Below are 26652 nucleotides of genomic sequence, written 5' to 3' on the forward strand. Positions count from 1 at the left end.
AGGACCATGGGGATTATACCAAAGCTCCCAACCGGGCGAGAGAGTGCGGATGACTCTGCAGCACCGATTGAGCAAACATGAGGTCCTCCTCAGCCAGGGTATCAAACTTGTAGAATTTTGCAAAAGTGTTTGAACCCGACCAAGTAGCTGCTCGGCAAAGCTGTAAAGCCGAGACGCCACGGGCAGCCGCCCAAGAAGAGCCCACCTTCCTAGTGGAATAATCCTTGACCGAACTTGGTAACGGCAATCCAGCCGTAGAATGAGCCTGCTGAATCGTGTTACAGATCCAGCGAGCACTGGTCTGCTTAGAAGCAGGAGCGCCAACCTTGTTGGCTGCATACAGGACAAACAGTGCCTCTGTTTTCCTAATCTGAGCCGTCCTGACTACGTCAATTTTTAAGGCCCTGACTACATCAAGGGACTTGGAATCCTCCAAGTTTCCCGTAGCCACAGGCACCACAATAGGTTGGTTCATATGAAACGATGACACCACCTTAGGCAAAAATTGAGGACGAGTCCTCAACTCAGATCTATCCACATGGAAAATGAGATAGGGGCTCTTATGAGACAAAGCCGCCAATTCGGACACCCGCCTAGCAGATGCCAAGGCCAACAACATGACCACCTTCCAAGTGAGAAATTTGAATTCAACTGTTTGAAGAGGCTCAAACCAGTGAGATTTTAGGAACTGTAACACCACGTTAAGGTCCCATGGTGCAACTGGGGGCACAAAAGGAGGCTGGATGTGTAGCACTCCCTTTACAAAATTCTGGACTTCTGGGAGAGAAGCCAATTCCTTCAGGAAGAATATAGATAGGGCCGAAATCTGTACCTTAATGGAGCCTAACTTTAGGCCCATATCCACTCCTGTCTGTAGAAAGTGGAGAAAACGGCCCAAGTGGAAATCTTCCGTAGAAGCATCCTTAGCTTCACACCAAGATACATACTTCCTCCAGATACGGTGATAATGTTACGCCATCACCTCCTTCCTAGCCTTTATCAGAGTAGGGATGACCTCCTCCGGAATACCTTTCCCAGCTAGGATTCGGTGTTCAACCACCATGCCGTCAAACGTAACCGCGGTAAGTCTTGGAACACGCAGGGCCCCTGTTGCAAAAGGTCCTCTCTGAGAGGAAGAGGCCACGAATCGTCTGAGCATTTCCTGAAGATCCGAATACCAGGCCCTTCGAGGCCAATCTGGAATAATGAGTATTGTCTGTACTCTTGTTCGTCTTATGATTCTCAATATATTTTTGAGATGAGCGGAAGAGGAGGGAACACATAGACCGACTGAAACACCCACGGTGTCACCAGGGCGTCCACCGCTACTGCCTGAGGGTCCCTTGACCTGGCACAATACCTCCGAAGCTTCTTGTTGAGGCGTGACGCCATCATGTCTATTTGAGGAAGTCCCCAAAGACTTGTTATCTCTGCAAAAACTTCTTGATGAAGTCCCCACTCTCCTGGATGGAGATCGTGTCTGCTGAGGAAGTCTGCTTCCCAGTTGTCCACTCCCGGTTTGAATAACGCTGACAGAGCGCTTACGTGATTTTCTGCCCAGTGCAGAATCCTGGTGGCTTCCGCCATTACCACTCTGCTCCTTGTCCCGCCTTGGCGGTTTACATGAGCCACGGCTGTGACGTTGTCTGATTGAATCAGAACCGGTAGGTCGCGAAGAAGATTCTCCACTTGTCGTAGGCCGTTGTATATGGCCCTTAATTCCAGTATGTTGATGTGTAGACAAGCCTCCTGGCTTGACCATAATCCCTGAAAATTCCTTCCTTGTGTGACTGCTCCCCATCCTCGGAGGCTCGCGTCCGTGGTCACCAAAACCCAGTCCTGAATGCCGAACCTGCGACCCTCTAGAAAGTGAGCACTCTGCAGCCACCACAGGAGAGACACCATGGCCCTGGGGAACAGGGTTATTTTCTGATGTATTTGAAGATGGGACCCGGACCACTTGCCCAGAAGGTCCCACTGAAAAGTCCTCGCATGAAACATGCCGAAGGGGATGGCCTCATAGGTCGCCACCATTTTCCCCAGTACTAGAGTGCATTGATGGACTGACACCCTTTTTGGCTTTAGCAGGTCTCTGACCATGTTCTGGAGTTCCTGGGCTTATTCCTTTGGGAGAAAAACCCTCTTCTGTTCCATGTCCAGAATCATGCCTAAGAAAGATAGTCGAGTCGTTGGAATAAACTGTGACTTTGGTAGATTTAGAATCCAACCATGCTGCTGCAGCACTCTCAGGGAGAGCGACACGCTTTTCTGCAACTGTTCCTTTGATCTCGCTTTTATCAGGAGATCGTCCAAGTACGGGATAATTGTGACCTCTTGCCTGCGCAGGAGCACCATCATTTCCGCCATTACCTTGGTGAAAACCCTCAGGGCCGTTGAAAGCCCAGACGGCAATGTCTGAAACTGGTAATGACAGTCCTGTACAGCGAATCTCAGGTATGCCTGATGAGGAGGATATATGGAGACGTGAAGGTATGCATCCTTTATGTCTAGTGACACCATAAATCCCCCCCTTCCAGGCTGGCGATAACTGCCCTGAGCGATTCCATCTTGAACTTGAACCTTTTTAAGTACAGGTTTAGGGATTTTAAATTTAGAATGGGTCTGACCGAGCCATCCGGTTTCGGGACCACAAACAGGGTTGAATAATACCCTTTTCCCTGTTGTATTAGGGGAACCTTGATAATCACTTGCTGTTGACACAGCTTTTGAATTGCAGCTAAAACTATCTCCCTCTCTGGGGGAGAAGCTGGTAAAGCCGATTTGAAGAATCAGCAAGGAGGCACGTCTTCGAATTCCAGCTTGTAGCCTTGGGATACAATTTCCATCGCCCAAGGATACACGTCCGACTGAACCCAGAGGTGGCTGAAGAGTCGAAGACGTGCCCCCACCGGCGCGGACTCCCTCAGTGGAGCCCCAGCGTCATGCGGTGGATTTAGTAGAAGCCGGGGAGGACTTCTGCTCCTGGGAACTAGCCGTAGCAGGCATTCTTTTCCCTTTACCCTTACCTCTGGCGAGGAAGGAAGAGCCTCGACCTCTTCTGGACTTATGCAACCGAAAGGACTGCATCTGATACTGTGGTGTTTTCTTTTGCTGTGCGGGAACATAAGGCAAAAAAAATAAGAATTTACTTACCGATAATTCTATTTCTCGGAGTCCGTAGTGGATGCTGGGGTTCCTGAAAGGACCATGGGGGAACAGCGGCTCCGCAGGAGACAGGGCACAAAAAGTAAAGCTTTAGGATCAGGTGGTGTGCACTGGCTCCTCCCCCCATGACCCTCCTCCAAGCCTCAGTTAGGATACTGTGCCCGGACGAGCGTACACAATAAGGAAGGATTTTGAATCCCGGGTAAGACTCATACCAGCCACACTAATCACACTGTACAACCTGTGATCTGAACCCAGTTAACAGTATGATAACAGCGGAGCCTCTGAAAAGATGGCTCACAACAATAATAACCCGATTTTTGTAACTATGTACAAGTAATGCAGATAATCCGCACTTGGGATGGGCGCCCAGCATCCACTACGGACTCCGAGAAATAGAATTATCGGTAAGTAAATTCTTATTTTCTCTATCGTCCTAGTGGATGCTGGGGTTCCTGAAAGGACCATGGGGATTATACCAAAGCTCCCAAACGGGCGGTAGAGTGCGGATGACTCTGCAGCACCGAATGAGAGAACTCCAGGTCCTCCTTAGCCAGGGTATCAAATTTGTAGGATTTTACAAACGTGTTTGCCCCTGACTAAATAGCCGCTCGGCAAAGTTGTAAAGCCGAGACCCCTCGGGCAACCGCCCAAGATGAGCCCACCTTCCTTGTGGAATGGGCATTTACATATTTTGGCTGTGGCAGGCCTGCCACAGAATGTGCAAGCTGAATTGTATTACACATCCAACTAGCAATAGTCTGCTTAGAAGCAAGAGCACCCAGTTTGTTGGGTGCATACAGGGTAACAGCAAGTCAGTTTTCCTGACTCCAGCCGTCCTGGAACCTATACTTTCAGGGCCCTGACAACATCCAGCAACTTGGAGTCCTCCAAGTCCCTAGTAGGCGCAAGGCACCACAATAAGCTGGTTCAGGTGAAACACTGACACCACCTTAGGGAGAGAACTGGGGACGAGTCCGCAGCTCTGCCCTGTCCGAATGGACAAATAGATATGGGCTTTTTTGAGAAAAAACCCACCAATTTTACACTCGCCTGGCCCAGGCCAGAGCCAAGAGCATGGTCACTTTTCATGTGAGATGCTTCAAATCCACAGATTTGACTGGTTTTAAACCAATGTGATTTGAGGAATCCCAGAACTACGTTGAGATCCCACAGTGCCACTGGAAGCACAAAAGGGGGTTGTATATGCAATACTCCCTTGACAAACTTCTGGACTTCAGGAACTGAAGCCAATTCTTTCTGGAAGAAAATCGACAGGGCCGAAATTTGAACCTTAATGGGCCCCAATTTGAGGCCCATAGACACTCCTGTTTGCAGGAAATGCAGGAATCGACCGAGTTGAAATTTCTTCGTGGGGCCTTCCTGGCCTCACACCACGCAACATATTTTCGCCACATGTGGTGATAATGTTGTGCGGTCACCTCCTTCCTGGCTTTGACCAGGGTAGGAATGACCTCTTCCGGAATGCCTTTTTCCCTTAGGATCCGGCGTTCCACCGCCATGCCGTCAAACGCAGCCGCGGTAAGTCTTGGAACAGACATGGTACTTGCTGAAGCAAGTCCCTTCTTAGCGGCAGAGGCCATAAGTCCTCTGTGAGCATCTCTTGAAGTTCCGGGTACCAAGTCCTTCTTGGCCAATCCGGAGCCATGAGTATAGTTCTTACTCCTCTACGTCTTATAATTCTCAGTACCTTAGGTATGAGAAGCAGAGGAGGGAACACATACACCGACTGGTACACCCACGGTGTTACCAGAACGTCCACAGCTATTGCCTGAGGGTCTCTTGACCTGGCGCAATACCTGTCCCGTTTTTTGTTCAGACGGGACGCCATCATGTCCACCTTTGGTATTTCCCAACGGTTCACAATCATGTGGAAAAACTTCCCGATGAAGTTTCCACTCTCCCGGGTGGAGGTCGTGCCTGCTGAGGAAGTCTGCTTCCCAGTTTCCACTCCCGGAATGAAACACTGCTGACAGTGCTATCACATGATTTTCCGCCCAGCGAAAAGTCCTTGCAGTTTTTGCCATTGCCCTCCTGCTTCTTGTGCCGCCCTGTCTGTTTACGTGGGCGACTGCCGTGATGTTTTTCCCACTGGATCAATACCGGCTGACCTTGAAGCAGAGGTCTTGCTAAGCTTAGAGCATTATAAATTTACCCTTAGCTCCAGTATATTTATGTGGAGAAAAGTCTCCAGACTTGATCACACTCCCTGGAAATTTTTTCCTTGTGTGACTGCTCCCCAGCCTCTCGGGCTGGCCTCCGTGGTCACCAGCATCCAATCCTGAATGTCGAATCTGCGGCCCTCTAGAAGTTGAGCACTCTGTAACCACCACAGGAGAGACACCCTTGTCCTTGGATATAGGGTTATCCGCTGATGCATCTGAAGATGCGATCCGGACCATTTGTCCAGCAGATCCCACTGAAAAGTTCTTGCGTGAAATCTGCCGAATGGAATTGCTTCGTAGGAAGCCACCATTTTTACCAGGACCCTTGTGCAATGATGCACTGACACTTTTCCTGGTTTTAGGAGGTTCTTGACTAGCTCGGATAACTCCCTGGCTTTCTCTTCCGGGAGAAACACCTTTTTCTGGACTGTGTCCAGAATCATCCCTAGGCACAGCAGACGTGTCGTCAGGATCAGCTGCGATTTTGGAATATTTAGAATCCATCCGTGCTGTTGTAGCAGTATCCGAGATAGTGCTACTCCGACCTCCAACTGTTCCCTGGACTTTACCCCTTACTTGGACGATCTCCTGATAAGGGCAATTAAGACGCCTTTTCTTCGAAGAAGAATCATCATTTCGGCCATTACCTTGGTAAAGACCCGGGGTGCCGTGGACAATCCAAACGGCAGCGTCTGAAACTGACAGTGACAGTTCTATACCACGAACCTGAGGTACCCTTAGTGAGAAGGGCAAATTTGGGACATGGAGGTAAGCATCCCTGATGTCCCGGGACACTATATAGTCCCCTTCTTCCTGGTTCGTTATCACTGCTCTGAGTGACTCCATCTTGATTTGAACCTTTGCAAGTGTTCAAATTTTTTTAGATTTAGAATAGGTCTCACCTAGCCTTCTGGCTTCAGTACCACAATATAGTGTGGAATAATACCCCTTTTCTTGTAGTAGGAGGGGTAATTTGATTATCACCTGCTGGGAATACAGCTTGTGAATTTTTTCCCATACTGCCTCCTTGTCGGAGGGATACCTTGGTAAAGCAGACTTCAGGAGCCTGCGAGGGGGAAACGTTTCGACATTCCAATCTGTACCCCTGGGATACTACTTGTAGGATCCAGGGGTCCTGTACGGTCCCAGCGTCATGCTGAGAGCTTGGCAGAAGCGGTGGAAGGCTTCTGTTCCTGGGAATGGGCTGCCTGCTGCAGTCTTCTTCCCTTTCCTCTATCCCTGGGCAAATATGACTCTTATAGGGACGAAAGGACTGAGGCTGAAAAGACGGTGTCTTTTTCTGCAGAGATGTGACTTAGGGTAAAAACGGTGGATTTTCCAGCAGTTGCCGTGGCCACCAGGTCCGATGGACCGACCCCAAATAACTCCTCTTCCTTTATACGGCAATACACCTTTGTGCCGTTTGGAATCTGCATCACCTGACCACTGTCGTGTCCATAAACATCTTCTGGCAGATATGGACATCGCACTTACTCTTGATGCCAGAGTGCAAATATCCCTCTGTGCATCTCGCATATATAGAAATGCATCCTTTAAATGCTCTATAGTCAATAAAATACTGTCCCTGTCAAGGGTATCAATATTTTTAGTCAGGGAATCCGACCAAGCCACCCCAGCACTGCACATCCAGGCTGAGGCGATCGCTGGTCGCAGTATAACACCAGTATGTGTGTATATACTTTTATATGATATTTTCCAGCCTCTTGTCAGCTGGCTCCTTGAGGACGGCCCTATCTATAGACGGTACCGCCACTTGTTTTGATAAGCGTGTGAGCGCCTTATCCACCCTAAGGGGTGTTTATCGGGGGGAACCCACGCATTTAATTTATCTGATTCAGGAAAAACTACAGGTAGTTTTTTCACATCCCACATAATACCCTCTTTTGTGGTACTTGTAGTATCAGAAATATGTAACACCTCCTTCATTGCCCTTAACGTGTGGCCCTAATAAGGAATACGTTTGTTTATTCACCGTCGACACTGGATTCAGTGTCCGTGTCTGTGTCTGTGTCGACCGACTAAGGTAAACGGGCGTTTTAAAACCCCTGACGGTGTTTTTGAGACGTCTGGACCGGTACTAATTGTTTGTCGGCCGTCTCATGTCGTCAACCGACCTTGCAGCGTGTTGACATTATCACGTAATTCCCTAAATAAGCCATCCATTCCGGTGTCGACTCCCTAGAGAGTGACATCACCATTACAGGCAATTGCTCCGCCTCCTCACCAACATCGTCCTCATACATGTCGACACACACGTACCGACACACAGCACACACACAGGGAATGCTCTGATAGAGGACAGGACCCACTAGCCCTTTGGAGAGACAGAGGGAGAGTTTGCCAGCACACACCAAAAAACGCTATAATTATATAGGGACAACCTTATATAAGTGTTTTCCCTTATAGCATCTTTTTATATATTTCTAACGCCAAATTAGTGCCCCCCCTCTCTGTTTTAACCCTGTTTCTGTAGTGCAGTGCAGGGGAGAGCCTGGGAGCCTTCCCTCCAGCCTTTCTGTGAGGGAAAATGGCGCTGTGTGCTGAGGAGATAGGCCCCGCCCCTTTTTCGGCGGGCTCGTCTCCCGCTCTTCAACGGATTCTGGCAGGGGTTAAATATCTCCATATAGCCCCCGGAGGCTATATGTGAGGTATTTTTTGCCAAAAAATAGGTTTACATTGCCTCCCAGGGCGCCCCCCTCCCAGCGCCCTGCACCCTCAGTGACTGCCGTGTGAAGTGTGCTGAGAGCAATGGCGCACAGCTGCAGTGCTGTGCGCTACCTTAAGAAGACTGAGGAGTCTTCTGCCGCCGATTCTGGACCTTCTTCTCTTTTCAGCATCTGCAAGGGGGCCGGCGGCGAGGCTCCGGTGACCATCCAGGCTGTACCTGTGATTGTCCCTCTGGAGCTAATGTCCAGTAGCCAAAGAAGCCAATCCATCCTGCACGCAGGTGAGTTCACTTCTTCTCCCCTAAGTCCCTCGATGCAGTGATCCTGTTGCCAGCAGGACTCACTGTAAAATAAAAAACCTAAGCTAAACTTTTCTAAGCAGCTCTTTAGGAGAGCCACCTAGATTGCACCCTTCTCGGCCGGGCACAAAAATCTAACTGAGGCTTGGAGGAGGGTCATGGGGGGAGGAGCCAGTGCACACCACCTGATCCTAAAGCTTTACTTTTTGTGCCCTGTCTCCTGCGGAGCCGCTGTTCCCCCATGGTCCTTTCAGGAACCCCAGCATCCACTAGGACGATAGAGAAATAGGATTTTGGTACTTACCAGGTAAATCCTTTTCTTTGAATCCATAGGGGGTACTGGAGTACTTTTGGGATATGGACGGTGTTAGCAAGGACTGGGCACTGAATATTAAAATTTCAGTAACTCTCCTCCCCTCCATACTCCCAGAATACCTCAGTGTTTTTTCCTGAGGCGAACAGGAAAGAGAGGATGAACAATGGAGAATTACCTATAACATTATAACATAACGGACAACAATAAAGTTGACACATAACGTAACCGACAACTAACCAGTTGACACCATAACCGATAAATCGGTGAGAATATATTACCATAAGATCCACTGAACTTACCACAACCAGGTAAAACTGCTCTGGGTGGGCGTCCAGTGCCCCCTATGGATTCAAAGAAAAGGATTTACCTGGTAAGTACCAAAATCCTATTTACTTTTTCATCCACTAGGGGTCACTGGAGTACTCTTGGGACGTACCAAAGCTTCCCTCGTGGGCGGGAGAGCTGTTTGGCACCTGTAACACTAGGCGGCAAAAGCTAGATGCTGATGCCGCAAACGTATCAAACTTGTAAAAGCGCACAAACATGTGCACTGATGACTATGTAGCCGCACGGCAATGCTGCGTCGTAGAAGCCCCACGACCAGCTGCCCATGAAGTTTCCACAGAACGTGTGGAATGAGCAGTTACTGATGTAGGCGGCTGTAACCTAGCATGAAGGTAAGCCTGACGTATGGTCAGTATAATCCATCTGGATAAGGTCTGCTTAGAAGCTGGCCAATAGAGAACAAACGTATCCGTCTTACAAACTGTAGATGTTCGGGATACATAAACGCGTAATGCGTGTACCACATCCAAAGTTCCAGACTGTCCTGTTAACACAGGAACTACTATTGGTTGATTGATGTGAACATATGACACTACCTTTGGCCAGAGAGCGGGATTCGTCCGAAACTCCGCTCTGTCATCATGAAACACTAAAAACGGTGGCTTGCATGACAATGCACCCAAATCTGAAACACGCCTTGCCGAAGATAAGGCTAGTAGAAAAATCGTTTTCCAAGTGAGAAACTTAATATCCACTTGATGTAAGGGTTCAAAGTATGAAGACTGTACAAAATCTAAAACCAGATGCAAGTACCATGGCGCTGTAGGTGGAATGAATGGAGGCTGTACTCTGAGGACACCTTGCAGAAAAGGTGTGTACAGGCGGCAATAGAGGCAATCGTCTTTGAAAGCAAATTGACAAAGCAGATACCTGCACCTTTAGTGTAGATAAACGCAGTCCTCCAACTAAGCCCATCTGTAGAAATAACAAAAAACGGGATAACCTGAAAGATGATGTCGGAAACTTCCGAGCTTCACACCAACCTATATAGGCACGCCAAATCCTGTAATAATGAGCTGTCGTAACTGGATTTCTAGTACGTAACATGGTTGGTATAACCGATAGTGGGATGCCCTCTCTTCTTAAGAGGGCGGTCTTAACAGCCACCCCTTCAAACGCATCCGCGCTAAATCGGGGTAAAGGAATGGACCCTGGTGTAACAAGTCCGGACGTAGCGGAAGCGGCCAAGGATCGTCTGCGAGTAGCCCGTGAAAATCCGAGAACCACGCTCTCCGAGGCCAATGAGGCGCCACCAGTAGGACTGTGGCGGACTCTCGTTTGATCAGTTTTAGCAACAGAGGGAGCAGCGGAAACAGATACACGAGGCTGTACGGCCACGCAATCGTTAGAGCATCCACTGCCACTGCCTTTGGATCTCGCGTTCTGGACACATACTGGGGCTTTTGGTGATAGTGGCGAGATGCCATCAGGTCCACTTGAGGGTAACCCCACCTCTGGACCAACATGTGAAACACTTCTGGATTTAATGCCCATTCTCCAGGATGAAAATCCCGATGGCTGAGATAATCAGCCTCCCAGTTGTCCATTCTCGGAATGAACACTACCGCCAATATCACTTGGTGATGGCCGCCCAATTGAGGATTCGAGCTACTTCCCGCATGCCATGCGGCTTCTCGTTCCTCCTTGTTTGTTGATGTACGCGACCGCCGTTGCGTTGTCTGACTGCACTTGGACAGTCTGAGACCGAAGCATGTGCACTACTTGTCGTAGCGCATTATAAATTGGCCGGAGTTCTAGGACATTTATAGACAGCAATCTTTCGTGATCCGCCCAGAGACCCTGGAGCTGACAATTTTGAACTACAGCTCCCCAACCTCTGAGACTCGCGTCTGTGGGTAGAACTATCCAATTCCAGACGCCGAACCGATTTCCTGCGGTTAGATTGTGTACTTGGAGCCACCAGAGTACAGAAACTCTGGCCCGTGGAGACAACTTCACCCTCTAGTGAATCTGCAGATGCGAGGCCGACCACTGTGCGAGAACATGCAGTTGAAAAGGACGTGAGTGAAATCTTCCAAACAGAAGCGATTTGAAAGCCGCAAACCATTGTGCCTAACAGGCGAATGCACAAACGTACCGAGGCTTGAGCACTAATCGTACCAGATGACGAATAGTCTGTACTTTCTGTTCCGGTAGGCAAATTCTTCGATCTACCGTATCGAGAATCATCCCTAGGAATTGAAGTCGTTGAGACGGAATCCGATGTGAGTTCTTGAAGATGACAATCCAACCGTGCTGAACCAGCACATTGTACGTTAGCAACGCATGTTGAAGGCGCATTTGGTGAGACGGAGCTTTGATGAGCCAATCATCTAAGTACGGAACTATTATCACTTCCAGGGATATAAGATGAGCCATCATAACAGACATCACTTTGGTGAATACCCTAAGCGCCGACGAGAGGGCAAACGGTAGAGCCTGAAACTGATAATGGATCTGCCGTATCGCAAAACGCAAGAACCTCTGATGAGGTGGCCAAATCGGAATGTGTAAGTACGCATCCTCGAGATCCAGCGCAATCATGAATTCCTGTGGCTCTAAACCTGCAAGTACTGTCCGCAGAGATTCCATCTTGAATCTGTAGTAAGAATGCAATATTGGCCTGACCGAGCCATCCGGCTTTGGCCACAAACAGACTGGAATAATAACCCTGACCTTGTTGGTGTACAGGGACCGGACACAAAACTGCTGAATCCAGCAGAAAGTGATGGCAATTTACCGAACCGCCCTCTTGGCGTCCGACACAGGCAGAGGCGGTAGACAGTCGAACTCTTATCTTTTAACACCAAATTGCGGATCCACCCATCTGAGGATGTCTGGAATCACGCCAAATGAAACGTCTGAAGGCGTGCTCCCACAACTGGAGAACCGAGATGGGCTGGGAGGCCGTCATGCCACTGGCTTGCCGGTGACCTTAGCGTCTGGACGACTGGTGTTGGTTTGTTGAAAACCACGTCCTCGACCTCGCCTACCAGGCGTGGCTGTTTGTCTACCACGGCCTCGAAAGGGCTGAGGTCTGAAGGATTCGAACGCTGGTCCAGAGTATTCCGTGAAAAATACCTTTGTCCAAATCAGGACCAAACAACCTTCGCATAAGGTAATGCTTCTATTCTTCTCTCGACCTTTGCCTCCGCCTGCTAAGGACGCAGCCAGAGCGCTTGTCGTGCCACAACGAGTGACGCTGAAAGGCGAGAACTGACTAGGCAGACATCCGTAGAAGCTGTACATAGATAATCAGTAGCTTCGCAGATCTGATTAGCAAGAAGCATAAGGTGGACGTTTTCTAGGGCGGACCTGAGTCCTGTTATCCAGACAAGCAACGCCGTAGTTACCCAAATGCCAACCAAACACGGTCGAAGCAACACCCCTGCTGCTGTATACAGCGACTCTAGCATAGCTCCCATGGAGATGTCACTGACTTTGGAAACGGGTAACTAGACTGAAATCGGCGAGGTTTAGAAGCCTGTGTATCAGGATCCTATTAACATCTTATTTAGAGATTCCGAAAAAAAAAAATAAGAAACACGCTGGAGATCTGTGGTCTAGTAAAGACCACCTTATACATTGTCAGAGCCTCTTCAGTCCCTGTAAACTTCAGAGACTGACGCACCCACACTATCTGACTGCTGGTCTATTCACCCTTCTCACATTCATCTTGCGCAGTTAGGCCTGGCATAGAATAATCAGGATTGCAACATAGCAGAAACTGGGAATTTATAAAGGCAAATGAGAACTATCTTTGCAAAATAGGAGATGAAATGGGAGTATAAAATATACTGTGCATGTGGTAGAACTCACCGGGAACCCACTGGTACAGACATTGCAGTGAAACAACTTTTCCATCTTTGCTGGTGACTTACTTATTATGTAACCAGACAAATAAATAGACAAAGACAGACCAATTCCACCTCAGTAAAATTGTGAAAATGTGTATATGGTCAAAGTGCAGTGCACGTGGCCAGACCATAAGAAACCTGATCCAAAAATTCCTACCAACACCCCTGCGCCATCCGGTGGAGCAGTGTTGTAGGACAGGAACGTTCTGGAAAAGAAACAGAAAATAAGAATTTACTTACCGATAATTCTATTTCTCATAGTCCGTAGTGGATGCTGGGGACTCCGAAAGGACCATGGGGAATAGCGGCTCCGCAGGAGACTGGGCACAAAAGTAAAAGCTTTAAGACTACTTGGTGTGCACTGGCTCCTCCCCCTATGACCCTCCTCCAAGCCTCAGTTAGGATACTGTGCCCGGACGAGCGTACACAATAAGGAAGGATTTTGAATCCCGGGTAAGACTCATACCAGCCACACCAATCACACCGTACAACTTTTGATTTGAACCCAGTTAACAGCATGATAACAGAGGAGCCACTGAAAAGATGGCTCACAACAATAATAACCCGATTTTTGTAACAATAACTATGTACAAGTATTGCAGACAATCCGCACTTGGGATGGGCGCCCAGCATCCACTACGGACTATGAGAAATAGAATTATCGGTAAGTAAATTCTTATTTTCTCTAACGTCCGTCCTAGTGGATGCTGGAGACTCCGAAAGGACCATGGGGATTATACCAAAGCTCCCAAACGGGCGGGAGAGTGCGGATGACTCTGCAGCACCGAATGAGAGAACTCCAGGTCCTCCTCAGCCAGGGTATCAAATTTGTAGAATTTTGCAAACGTATTTGCCCCTGACCAAGTAGCTGCTCGGCAAAGTTGTAAAGCCGAGACCCCTCGGGCAGCCGCCCAAGATGAGCCCACTTTCCGTGTGGAATGGGCTTTTACAGATTTTGGCTGTGGCAGGCCTGCCACAGAATGTGCAAGCTGAATTGTACTACAAATCCAACGAGCAATCGTCTGCTTAGAAGCAGGAGCACCCAGCTTGTTGGGTGCATACAGGATAAACAGCGAGTCAGATTTTCTGACTCCAGCCGTCCTGGAAACATATATTTTCAGGGCCCTGACTACGTCCAGCAACTTGGATTCCTCCAAGTCCCTAGTAGCCGCAGGCACCACAATAGACTGGTTTAAGTGAAATGCTGAAACCACCTTCGGGAGAAATTGAGGACGAGTCCTCAATTCTGCCCTGTCCGTATGAAAAATTAGGTAAGGGCTTTTATAGGATAAAGCCGCCAATTCTGATACACGCCTGGCTGAAGCCAGGGCTAACAGCATTACCACTTTCCATGTGAGATATTTTAAGTCCACAGTGGTGAGTGGTTCAAACCAATGTGATTTTAGGAATCCCAAAACTACATTGAGATCCCAAGGTGCCACTGGAGGCACAAAAGGAGGCTGTATATGCAGTACCCCCTTGACAAACGTCTGAACTTCAGGAACTGAAGCTAGTTCTTTTTGGAAGAATATTGACAGGGCCGAAATTTGAACCTTAATGGACCCCAATTTGAGGCCCATAGACAGTCCTGTTTGCAGGAAATGCAGGAATCGACCCAGTTGAAATTCCTCTGTAGGGGCCTTCCTGGCCTCACACCACGCAACATATTTACGCCAAATACGGTGATAATGTTGCACAGTTACATCCTTCCTGGCTTTGATCAGGGTAGGGATGACTTCATCTGGAATGCCTTTTTCCTTCAGAATCCGGCGTTCAACCGCCATGCCGTCAAACGCAGCCGCGGTAAGTCTTGGAACAGACATGGTCCCTGCTGGAGCAGGTCCTTTCTTAGAGGTAGAGGCCACGGGTCTTCCGTGAGCATCTCTTGAATTTCCGGGTACCAAGTCCTTCTTGGCCAATCCGGAGCCACGAGCATAGTCTTTACACCTCTCCTTCTTATGATTCTCAGTACCTTGGGTATGAGAGGCAGAGGAGGGAACACATATACTGACTGGTACACCCACGGTGTTACCAGAGCGTCCACAGCTATTGCCTGAGGGTCCCTTGACCTGGCGCAATATCTGTCCAGTTTTTTGTTGAGGCGGGACGCCATCATGTCCACCTTTGGTTTTTCCCCAACGGTTCACAATCATGTGGAAGACTTCTGGGTGAAGTCCCCACTCCCCCGGGTGAAGATCGTGTCTGCTGAGGAAGTCTGCTTCCCAGTTGTCCACTCCCGGAATGAACACTGCTGACAGTGCTATCACATGATTTTCAGCCCAGCGAAGAATCCTTGCAACTTCCGTCATTGCCCTCCTGCTTCTTGTGCCGCCCTGTCTGTTTACGTGGGCGACTGCCGTGATGTTGTCCGACTGGATCAACACCGGCTGACCCTGAAGCAGAGGCCTTGCCTGACTTAGGGCATTGTAAATGGCCCTTAGTTCCAGGATATTTATGTGAAGTGACGTTTCCATGCTTGACCACAAGCCCTGGAAATTTTTTCCCTGTGTGACTGCTCCCCAGCCTCTCAGGCTGGCATCCGTGGTCACCAGGACCCAATCCTGAATGCCGAATCTGCGGCCCTCTAGGAGATGAGCACTCTGTAACCACCACAGGAGAGACACCCTTGTCCTTGGAGACAGGGTTATCCGCTGATGCATTTGAAGATGCGATCCGGACCATTTGTCCAGCAGATCCCACTGAAAAGTTCTTGCGTGGAATCTGCCGAATGGAATCACTTCGTAAGAAGCCACCATCTTTCCCAGGACCCTTGTGCATTGATGCACTGACACTTGGCCTGGTCTTAGGAGGTTCCTGACTAGGTCGGATAACTCCCTGGCTTTCTCCTCCGGGAGAAACACCTTTTTCTGTACCGTGTCCAGAATCATCCCTAGGAACAGCAGACGTGTCGTCGGAATCAGCTGCGATTTTGGAATATTTAGAATCCATCCGTGCTGTCGTAGTACTACTTGAGATAGTGCTACTCCGACCTCAAACTGTTCTCTGGACCTTGCCCTTATCAGGAGATCGTCCAAGTAAGGGATAATTAAGACGCCTTTTCTTCGAAGAAGAATCATAATTTCGGCCATTACCTTGGTAAAGACCCGGGGTGCCGTGGACAATCCAAACGGCAGCGTCTGAAACTGATAGTGACAGTTCTGTACCACAAACCTGAGGTACCCTTGGTGAGAAGGGCAAATTGGGACATGGAGGTAAGCATCCTTGATGTCCAGAGACACCATATAGTCCCCTTCTTCCAGGTTCGCTATCACTGCTCTGAGTGACTCCATCTTGAACTTGAACCTTTTTATGTAAGTGTTCAAGGATTTCAGATTTAAAATGGGTCTCACCGAGCCGTCCGGCTTCGGTACCACAAACAGCGTGGAATAATACCCCTTTCCCTGTTGTAGGAGGGGTACCTTGATTATCACCTGCTGGGAATACAGCTTGTGAATGGCTTCCAATACCGCCTCCCTGTCGGGGGGAGACGTTGGTAAAGCAGACTTCAGGAACCGGCGAGGGGGAGACGTCTCAAATTCCAATTTGTACCCCTGAGATACTACCTGCAGGATCCAGGGGTCCACTTGCGAGTGAGCCCACTGCGCGCTGAAATTCTTGAGACGGCCCCCCACCGTGCCTGAGTCCGCTTGTAAGGCCCCAGCGTCATGCTGAGGACTTGGCAGAAGCGGGGGAGGGCTTCTGTTCGTGGGAAGAGGCTGTCTGCTGCAGTCTTTTTCCCCTTCCTCTGCCCCGGGGCAGATATGAGTGGCCTTTTGCCCGCTTGCCCTTATGGGGACGAAAGGACTGAGCCTGAAAAGACGGTATCTTTTTCTGCTGAGAGGTGACCTGGGGTAAAAAGGTGGATTTCCCAGCCGTTGCCGTGGCCACCAGGTCCGATAGACCGACCCCAAATAACTCCTCCCCTTTATACGGCAATACTTCCATATGCCGTTTGGAATCCGCATCACCTGACCACTGTCGCGTCCATAACCCTCTTCTGGCAGAAATGGACATCGCACTTACTCTTGATGCCAGAGTGCAAATGTCCCTCTGTGCATCTCGCATATATAGAAATGCATCCTTTAAATGCTCTATAGTCAATAATATATTGTCCCTGTCCAGGGTATCAATATTTTCAGTCAGGGAATCCGACCAAGCCACCCCAGCACTGCACATCCAGGCTGAGGCGATTGCTGGTCGCAGTATAATACCAGTATGTGTGTATATACTTTTTAGGATATTTTCCAGCTTCCTATCAGCTGGTTCCTTGAGGGCGGCCGTATCAGGAGACGGTAACGCCACTTGTTTTGATAAGCGTGTGAGCGCCTTATCTACCCTAGGGGGTGTTTCCCAACGTGCCCTAACCTCTGGCGGGAAAGGGTATAATGCCAATAATTTTTTAGAAATTAGCAGTTTTTTATTGGGGGAAACCCACGCTTCATCATACACCTCATTTAATTCATCTGATTCAGGAAAAACTACGGGTAGTTTTTTCACACCCCACATAATACCCTTTTTTGTGGTACTTGTAGTATCAGAAATGTTCAAAACCTCCTTCATTGCCGTGATCATGTAACGTGTGGCCCTACTGGAAAATACGTTTGTTTCCTCACCGTCGACACTGGAGTCAGTGTCCGTGTCTGTATCGACCTGAGGTAACGGGCGTTTTATAGCCCCTGACGGTGTTTGAGACGCCTGTACAGGTATTAACTGATTTGCCGGCTGTCTCATGTCGTCAACAGTCTTTTGTAAAGTGCTGACACTATCACGTAATTCTTTCCATAAGACCATCCAGTCAGGTGTCGACTCCCTAGGGGGTGACATCACTAACACAGGCAATTGCTCCGCCTCCACACCATTTTCCTCCTCATACATGTCGACACAACGTACCGACACACAGCACACACACAGGGAATGCTCTGATAGAGGACAGGACCCCACTAGCCCTTTGGGGAGACAGAGGGAGAGTTTGCCAGCACACACCAGAGCGCTATATATATATATATAGGGATAACCTTATATAAGTGTTTTTCCCTGATATAGCTGCTGTATATATTTATCTGCCAAATTAGTGCCCCCCCTCTCTTGTTTTACCCTGTTTCTGTAGTGCAGGACTGCAGGGGAGAGTCAGGGAGCCTTCCTCCAACGGAGCTGTGAGGAAAAAATGGCGCCAGTGTGCTGAGGAGATAGGCTCCGCCCCCTTCTCGGCGGCCTTTCTCCCGCTTTTTTATGGAAAAATTGGCAGGGGTTAAATGCATCCATATAGCCCAGGAGCTATATGTGATGTATTTTTTGCCAAAAAAGGTATTTTTATTGCGTCTCAGGGCGCCCCCCCCCCCAGCGCCCTGCACCCTCAGTGACCGGAGTGTGAAGTGTGCTGAGAGCAATGGCGCACAGCTGCGGTGCTGTGCGCTACCTTATTGAAGACAGGACGTCTTCTGCCGCCGATTTTCCGGACCTCTTCAGTCTTCTGGCTCTGTAAGGGGGCCGGCGGCGCGGCTCTGGGACCCATCCATGGCTGGGCCTGTGATCGTCCCTCTGGAGCTAATGTCCAGTAGCCTAAGAAGCCCAATCCACTCTGCACGCAGGTGAGTTCGCTTCTTCTCCCCTTAGTCCCTCGGTGCAGTGAGCCTGTTGCCAGCAGGTCTCACTGAAAATAAAAAACCTACTTTAAACTTTTACTCTAAGCAGCTCAGGAGAGCCCCTTAGTATGCACCCTTCTCGTTCGGGCACAAAAATCTAACTGAGGCTTGGAGGAGGGTCATAGGGGGAGGAGCCAGTGCACACCAGGTAGTCTTAAAGCTTTTACTTTTGTGCCCAGTCTCCTGCGGAGCCGCTATTCCCCATGGTCCTTTCGGAGTCCCCAGCATCCACTAGGACGTTAGAGAAAGTATGATTAAAATGGCCTCCAGCCATGTGCTTATAGTCAAAGAACATATAGCATATTTCCTTACCTGACCATATATACATACAGTATTTTATATACATTTTCTATGGTATAACATGTTGTATGGTATAACAAGTGCTACACGAATGCATAGATAACACAATGCAACCCTTCTATTGCTGCTGCTGTGGCATAATCTCTCCCCCCCCAGCAGCTGCGCTACATGTAATAGGGACAGGGAAACTCCTGACTGCCCAGCATGAGCCCACTAGTTACTAGAGGGCTGTTTCACAGGGACAGACCGCGGCAGCAGTGTGCACTGTCCGCGGTCTGAGTGATCAGAGGCGCCGGCATCTCCCCCCCCCTGCTACCCCCTTAGCGTGTGCAGGGAGCGCTGGCCGTGCTGAGCTGCCGGCCGTTATTGAGACAGACCGCGGCAGCAGTGAACGCTGTCCGCGGTCTGAGCATTTACCTTCCCCTAAGCCTCCGGCCATTACAGGAACGGACCGCGGCAGCACTGAACGCTGTCTGATTGTGCATTACAGGCAGGGAGCGCTGAGAACGGCGCTTGCAGCGGCCGTCCAGCGCGTCCCTCTGAGCGGCGGCCGGGAATAGGGGAGCGGCGGCGGGGAGCTGATAACAGCGGTGGCGGGGACGGAGCAGCGGGATGCCTCGGGCGACGCACATAATAGCAGTCCCCCCACACGGCGGGGCGGCAGCGTGAGCTGACCGCCCCGGTCATAAATACCTGGGTTCCTGTGCTCTGACGGGGCTTCTACAGCAAGCTCCGTTCTGCATTCTCAGCTGAAGGTAGCTGATGTACTTGGGCTCTGACGGGGCTTCTTCCAGCAAGCTTCGTCCAGTCCTTTCTGCAGCCTCAGCTGTTGTTAGCTGAGCTGCTTGTGGCTGTGAGGGGGCTCCTTTGTGAGACCCGACACGCCAAGAGCTGCACGCAGCAGCTTCTGTAATCCTGGACCCATAGCTTTTGTGGAAGCTGGGAAAGGATTGTAATGTATAAAAAATAAAAACAAAAATATTTAAAAGTAAAAAATGTATGTCCCCCTCTGGAGGTCCACACTGAGGTATTCTGGGAGTATGGAGGGGAGGAGAGTTACTGAAATTTGAATATTCAGTGCCCAGTCCTTGCTAACACCATCCATATCCCAAGAGTACTCCAGTGACCCCTAGTGGATGAAAAAGAAAGTATATTTACCCGAGGTAGCTGTGGAAACCAGGTCCGCGAGACCTTCCCCAAATAAAACCTCACCCCTGTAAGGCAAAACTTCCATATGCCTCTTTGAGTCGGCATCACCCGTCCATTGGCGGGTCCACAGTGCTCGCCTAGCCGAAATAGCCATGGCGTTGGCCCTCGAACCTAGTAACCCAACGTCTCTCTGAGCGTCTTTCATATATAAGACTGCGTCTTTGATGTAACCTAAGGTCAATAAAATGGTATCCCTATCAAGGGTATCAATATCAGCTGACAAGGTATCTGTCCATGCTGCTACCGCACTACAAACCCAAGCTGATGCTATTGCCGGTCTGAGCAAAGCACCCGTATGTGTATAAATTGATTTTAAAGTCGTTTGCTGTCTGCGATCAGCAGGATCCTTGAGGGATGCCGTGTCTGGAGACGGTAGCGCCACCTTCTTGGATAAGCGCGTTAAAGCTTTGTCCACCCTGGGCGAGGATTCCCACTGTACCCTGTCCTGTGCAGGGAAAGATTATGCTATAAGAATTCTCTTGGGAATCTGCAGTTTTTTGTCTGGAGTTTCCCAAGCCTTTTCAAATAGCGTGTTCAGCTCATGAGATGGGGGAAACGTTACCTCAGGTTTCTTTTCCTTAGACATGTGTACCCTCGTGTCAGGGACAGAGGGGTCATCTGTGATATGTAAAACATCTTTTATTACAATAATCATATAATGAATACTTTTGGCCACCCTTGGGTGTAACCTTGCATCATCGTAGTCGACACTGGAGTCAGAATCCGTGTTGGTATCAGTGTCTGCTATTTAAGATAGGGGACGTTTTTGAGACCCTGAAGGGCCCTGTGACACAGTCAAAGCCATTGATTGACTCCCTGCAATATCCCTGGACTCTGCTTTGTCTAATCTCTTATGTAATAAAGTCACATTTGCATTTAAAACATTCCACATATCCAACCAATCAGGTGTCGGCGTTGCCGACGGAGACACCACAATCATCTGCTCCACCTCCTCCTTAGATGAGTCTTCCGCTTCAGACATGCCAACACACGCGTACCGACACCCCCACACACACAGGGATATATGTATATGGAGACAGTTCCCCAACAAGGCCCCTTGGAGAGACAGAGAGAGAGTATGCCGACACATACCCAGCGCCAACTGACACTGGAAGTAAAATTCCCAGATAAACAGCGCTTTTATATATATCAATATACACTCACTGCACCTATTATAAGTGCCCCCCTCTTTTTGCCCTCTGTCACCATGTTCAGCAGGGGAGAGTCTGGGGAGCCAGCTTCTCTGCAGTGCTATGGAGAAAATCGTGCTGGTTAGTGCTGTGGGATCAAGCTCCGCCCCATCAGCGGCAGGCTTCGGTCCCGCTCAAATTTTCAATACTAGCGGGGTATTGTATAATCTACTGCCTCCGCAGCCTATATAACTTATTAGCCAGTCCTAGAGATTTTTTATTGCTGCCCAGGGCGCCCCCCCCCCCCTGCACCCATAAGTGCGTGTTGTGTGTGGGAGCAATGGCGCGCAGCGTTACCTCAGAGAAGAACTGAAGTCTTCTGCCGCCTTTGAAGTCTTCTTTCTTCTAATAGTCACCCGGCTTCTATTTTCCGGCTCTATGGAGGATGACGGCGGCGCGGCTCCGGGACGAACGGCGAGGGTGAGACCTGCGTTCCGACCCTCTGGAGCTAATGGTGTCCAGTAGCCTAAGAAGCAGAGCCTATCATTTTAGTAGGTCTGCTTCTCTCTCCTCAGTCCCACGATGCAGGGAGCCTGTTGCCAGCAGTGCTCCCTGAAAATAAAAACCCAACAAAATTCTTTTTTCAGAGAAACTCAGGAGAGCTCCCCTGTAATGCACCCAGTCTCCTCTGGGCACAGGATCTAACTGAGGTCTGGAGGAAGGGCATAGAGGGAGAAGCCAGTGCACACCCTTCTAAAGTTCTTTATAGTGCCCATGTCTCCTGCAGAGCCCGTCTATACCCCATGGTCCTTACGGAGTCCCCAGCATCCTCTAGGACAGGCATGTCCAAACTGCGGCCCTCCAGCTGTTGAGAAACTACACATCCCAGCATGCCCTGACACAGCTTTAGCATTCTCTGACAGCAAAACTGTGTCAGGGCATGCTGGGATATGTAGTTTCACAACAGCTGGAGGGCCGCAGTTTGGACATGCCTGCTCTAGGACGTAAGAGAAATGTGCTCTATACATAGGCTTGCCATAATGTTTCTTTAATCCGGGACACCTAGAATTTACACAGGTTCTGTGGCTAGCTAAATTCAAATCTGCATTTCAACTAGTTTTAAATTAGCCACAGAACCTGTGTAAATCATTGGTATCCCAGATGAAAAGCGATATTATGGCAAGCATCTCTAGACAGGGCCAGTGTACAGTTACAACACAAACGCCTAAAATAGGGACTTCATTATCACAGTCCCCCATCCTTTATACCAATGCTAAAAAAATAAAATAAACAGAAAGGTAATCCTTACTTCCAAATCATATTATACAAAGGGCATATCAGATTAAACAGGTCTGCATACACTCCTTTGTTTCAGATGTATTCAATCCCATTATGCCCATTATTATCCCACATGCTCCCTATAGCCATAATCAACACCCTCACTATACAGACAGCTCTAGTCAGAGCTCTAACCTGGTGATTGCACTGTGCGACACGAACAACAAAAAGCAGTTTACTGCAAGCCTAGTAGCCAAGCAAACACCCAAGTCATTGTAACCATGCCCCTAGTGACCTCTGTAACTTCAACTACAATTTATTAGATGAAAGGAAATCGTGAGCAAAAGTAACAACAGTAAAAGTGTACCCCAATAACAGCACCACGCTGCTGCTGCGCAGTATTACTACCACCGCCTACGGGGTGTGTGGAGATGGAGCCTAGGAGTAGGGTAGATGCTAGAATCAAGTGGGCTAAGGGACCTTTTCCGTAAGGGGGAGGAGTTACGACGCAAGGGGGAGGAGCTAGGCCAGCGGGATAGTTCCTCTACTATCCACGCCACCAACTATTACCTTTAGTAATTAGGTGGTGAGCGAAGCGGAGCGGAGCGAGCCACCGTGCCCGAAGCGTGGCGAGCGAAGCGAGCCCGCGAGGGTACTTTTCGGGTACCCTGTTCGCCCGTAGCTCCTCCCCCTGGTGACGTAGCTCCTCCCCTCAATACGTCACAAGGTCCCTTCAGCCCCTCCGATATAGAACCAACCCTAGGAGTAGGCCGTACACTATCTCTGCGCAAACCCCACGGTGCTGCTGGGAAAATGACGGCAGCCGCCCGTTGGTCGTCACGTTTCTTCCTGGATGCGGTGATTGGCTGACGACGGCGCAGCAGCCAGCAGCGGTTCTCTTGCGCTTCTTGTGGTCAAAATGGCGGCGTCCCAGAGTGTTTCTCGAACCCCAAAATATTTATGTAATTAGTTTTCTTCCATGTACATCCTGGACCCTGCTGATCTAGGCTGAAAGTTTGTTCTCGTGGAAGTAGAGGCAAGCTATAAATTAGGCTAACCATTGCCATACTGTCCATTTAAACTAGGACACTGAATTACGCAGGTTCTGTCACTGATTAAAACTAGCTGAAATTCAGGCTTGAAGTCAGCCAGCCACAGAACCTGTGTAAATCATGGGTGTCACGGTTTAAAGGGATAGTTATAATAGATAAATAGATGTAAACAGAGATTTAGTAAACAGGATTACAGGGCAGGCAGCAGGGTGGTTGCTGTTCATGTAACTCACTTTTCTCTTACGTCCTAGAGGATGCTGGGGACTCCGTAAGGACCATGGGGTATAGACGGGCTCCGCAGGAGACATGGGCACTATAAGGAACTTTAGATGGGTGTGCACTGGCTCCTCCCTCTATGCCCCTCTTCCAGACATCAGTTAGATTTTGTGCCCAGAGGAGAGCTCTCCAAAGTTTCTCTGAAAAATAATTTTGTTAGGTTTTTTATTTTCAGGGAGCACTGCTGGCAACAGGCTCCCTGCTTCGTGGGACTGAGGAGAGAGAAGCAGACCTACTTAAATGATAGGCTCTGCTTCTTAGGCTACTGGACACCATTAGCTCCAGAGGGAGTCGGAACGCAGGTCTCACCCCGCCGTTCGTCCCAGAGCCGCAGAGCCGGAAGATAGAAGCTGGGTGAGTATAAGAAGAAAAGAAGACTTCAAGGCGGCAGAAGACTTCAGATCTTCACTGAGGTAAGCCGCTGCGCGCCATTGCTCCCACACGCTACACACACAGAACGGGCCCTGATGGGTGCAGGGCGCAGGGAGGGCTCCCTGGGCAGCAATAAACCTCCGGACCGGCATTTCAGGGCACATTAGGCTGCTGGGCAGTAAATGTAGAGATCCCCCGCCATTTTTTTAAAATTACAGCGGGACCGAAGCCCGCCGCTGGAGGGGGCGGAGCTTGATCCCTCAGCACTAACAGCGCCATTTTCTCCACAGAAGCTGCAGAGAAGCTGGCTCCCCGGACTCTCCCCTGCTGAACTCGGTGACAGAGGGCTGGAAAAGAGGGGGGGGGCACAATAATTGAGTGTATAACATTGAGATATATATATATATATATATATATATATATATAAAAGCTCTGTCTGGGTTTATTCCAGTGTCAGTTGGCGCTGGGTGTGTGCTGGCATACTCTCTCTCTGTCTCTCCAAAGGGCCTTATTGGGGAATTGTCCCCCTATAGATATATCCGTGTGGGGGTGTCGGTACGTGTGTGTCGGCATGTCTGAAGCGGAAGGCTCGTCCAAGGAGGAGGTGGAGCAGATGAGTGGTGTGTATCCGTCGGCAACGCCGACGCATGATTGGATGGACCTGTGGCATATGTTAAATGCAAGTGTGGCCTCATTACATAAGAGACTGGACAAAGCTCAGTGCAGGGAGAAATCAGGGAGTCAATCCTCGGATTGGACTGGGTCACAGGGCCCTTCTGGGTCTCAAAAACGTCCCCTGTCCCCAATAGTAGACACGGATACCGACACGGATTCTGATTCCAGTGTCGACTACGATAATGCTTAATTGCACCCAAGGATGGCAAAAAGTATTCACTGTATGATTATTGCAATAAAAGATGTTTTGCATATCACAGATGACCCCTCTGTCCCTGACACGAGGGTGCGCATGTATAAGGAAAAGAAACCTGAGGTAACCTTTCCCCCATCTCATGAGCTTAACGAGTTATTTGAAAAAGCTTGGGAAACTCCAGATAAAAAAATTGCAGATTCCCAAAAGGGTTCTTATGGCGTATCCTTTCCCTGCACAGGACAGGGTACGTTGGGAATCCTCTCCCAGGGTGGACAAGGCTTTAACACGCCTGTCAAAGAAGGTGGCGCTACCGTCTCCGGACACGGCAGCCCTCAAGGATCCTGCTGATCAGGAGATTACAGGCAGGAGACTACTTTAAAGTCTATTTATGCGCATACAGGTGCTTTGCTCAGACCGGCGATCGCATCGGCATGGGTATGTAGCGCGGTTGCAGCATGGACAGATACCTTGTCAGCTGGCCTTGATACCCTAGACAGGGATATCATTTCTCCGACGTCCTAGTGGATGCTGGGGACTCCGTCAGGACCATGGGGATATAGCGGCTCCGCAGGAGACAGGGCACAATAATAAAAGCTTTAGGATCAGGTGGTGTGCACTGGCTCCTCCCCCTATGACCCTCCTCCAAGCCTCAGTTAGATTTTTGTGCCCGACGAGAAGGGTGCAATCTAGGTGGCTCTCCTGAGCTGCTTAGAATAAAAGTTTAAGTTAGGTTTTTTATTTTCAGTGAGTCCTGCTGGCAACAGGCTCACTGCTACGAGGGACTTAGGGGAGAGAAGAAAACTCACCTGCGTGCAGGATGGATTTGCTTCTTAGGCTACTGGACACCATTAGCTCCAGAGGGAGTCGGAACACAGGTCTCACCCTGGGGTTCGTCCCGGAGCCGTGCCGCCGACCCCCCTTGCAGATGCCGAAGTTGAAGAGGTCCAGAAACAGGCGGCAGAAGACTTTCAGTCTTCATAAGGTAGCGCACAGCACTGCAGCTGTGCGCCATTGTTGTCAGCACACTTCACCAACAGTCACCAACTGTCACTGAGGGTGCAGGGCGCTGGGGGGGGCGCCCTGGGCAGCAATGTATAATACCTTTTATGGCTAAAATACATCACATATAGCCCTTGAGGCTATATGGATGTATTTAACCCCTGCCAGATCTCACAAACTCCGGGAGAAGAGCCCGCCGAAAAGGGGGCGGGGCCTATTCTCAGCACACGGCGCCATTTTCCTGCTCAGCTCTGCTGTGAGGAAGGCTCCCAGGCTCTCCCCTGCACTGCACTACAGAAACAGGGTTAAAACAGAGAGGGGGGGCACTTATTTGGCGATATGATTACATATATAAAAATGCTATAAGGGAAAACACTTGTATAAGGGGTTGTCCCTGTATAATTATAGCGTTTTTGGTGTGTGCTGGCAAACTCTCCCTCTGTCTCCCCAAAGGGCTAGTGGGTCCTGTCCTCTGTCAGAGCATTCCCTGTGTGTGTGCTGTGTGTCGGTACGTGTGTGTCGACATGTAGGAGGACGATGTTGGTGAGGAGGCGGAGCAAATTGCCTGTATTGGTGATGTCACTCTCTAGGGAGTCGACACTGGAATGGATGGCTTATTTAGGAATTACGTGATAATGTCAACACGCTGCAAGGTCGGTTGACGACAT

General features: G+C 49.5%; 1 protein-coding gene across 2 annotated transcripts in view; it reads right to left on the bottom strand.

Moving 5' to 3' along the window:
• The window catches only part of BTBD18 (BTB domain containing 18), a 249944-nt gene extending 226930 nt beyond the window's left edge, over nucleotides 1-23014 (bottom strand). For both annotated transcript variants that reach the window (XM_063958557.1, XM_063958556.1), the window contains exon 1: nucleotides 22782-23014. The gene's annotated coding sequence lies outside the window, so the exon portion shown is untranslated. The remainder of the gene's footprint in view (nucleotides 1-22781) is intronic.
• Between the last annotated feature and the right edge of the window lie 3638 nt (nucleotides 23015-26652).

This window comes from Pseudophryne corroboree, chromosome 3 (genome assembly GCF_028390025.1).
Source record: "Pseudophryne corroboree isolate aPseCor3 chromosome 3, aPseCor3.hap2, whole genome shotgun sequence".
In the NCBI taxonomy this organism is placed as follows: Eukaryota; Metazoa; Chordata; class Amphibia; order Anura; family Myobatrachidae; genus Pseudophryne; species Pseudophryne corroboree.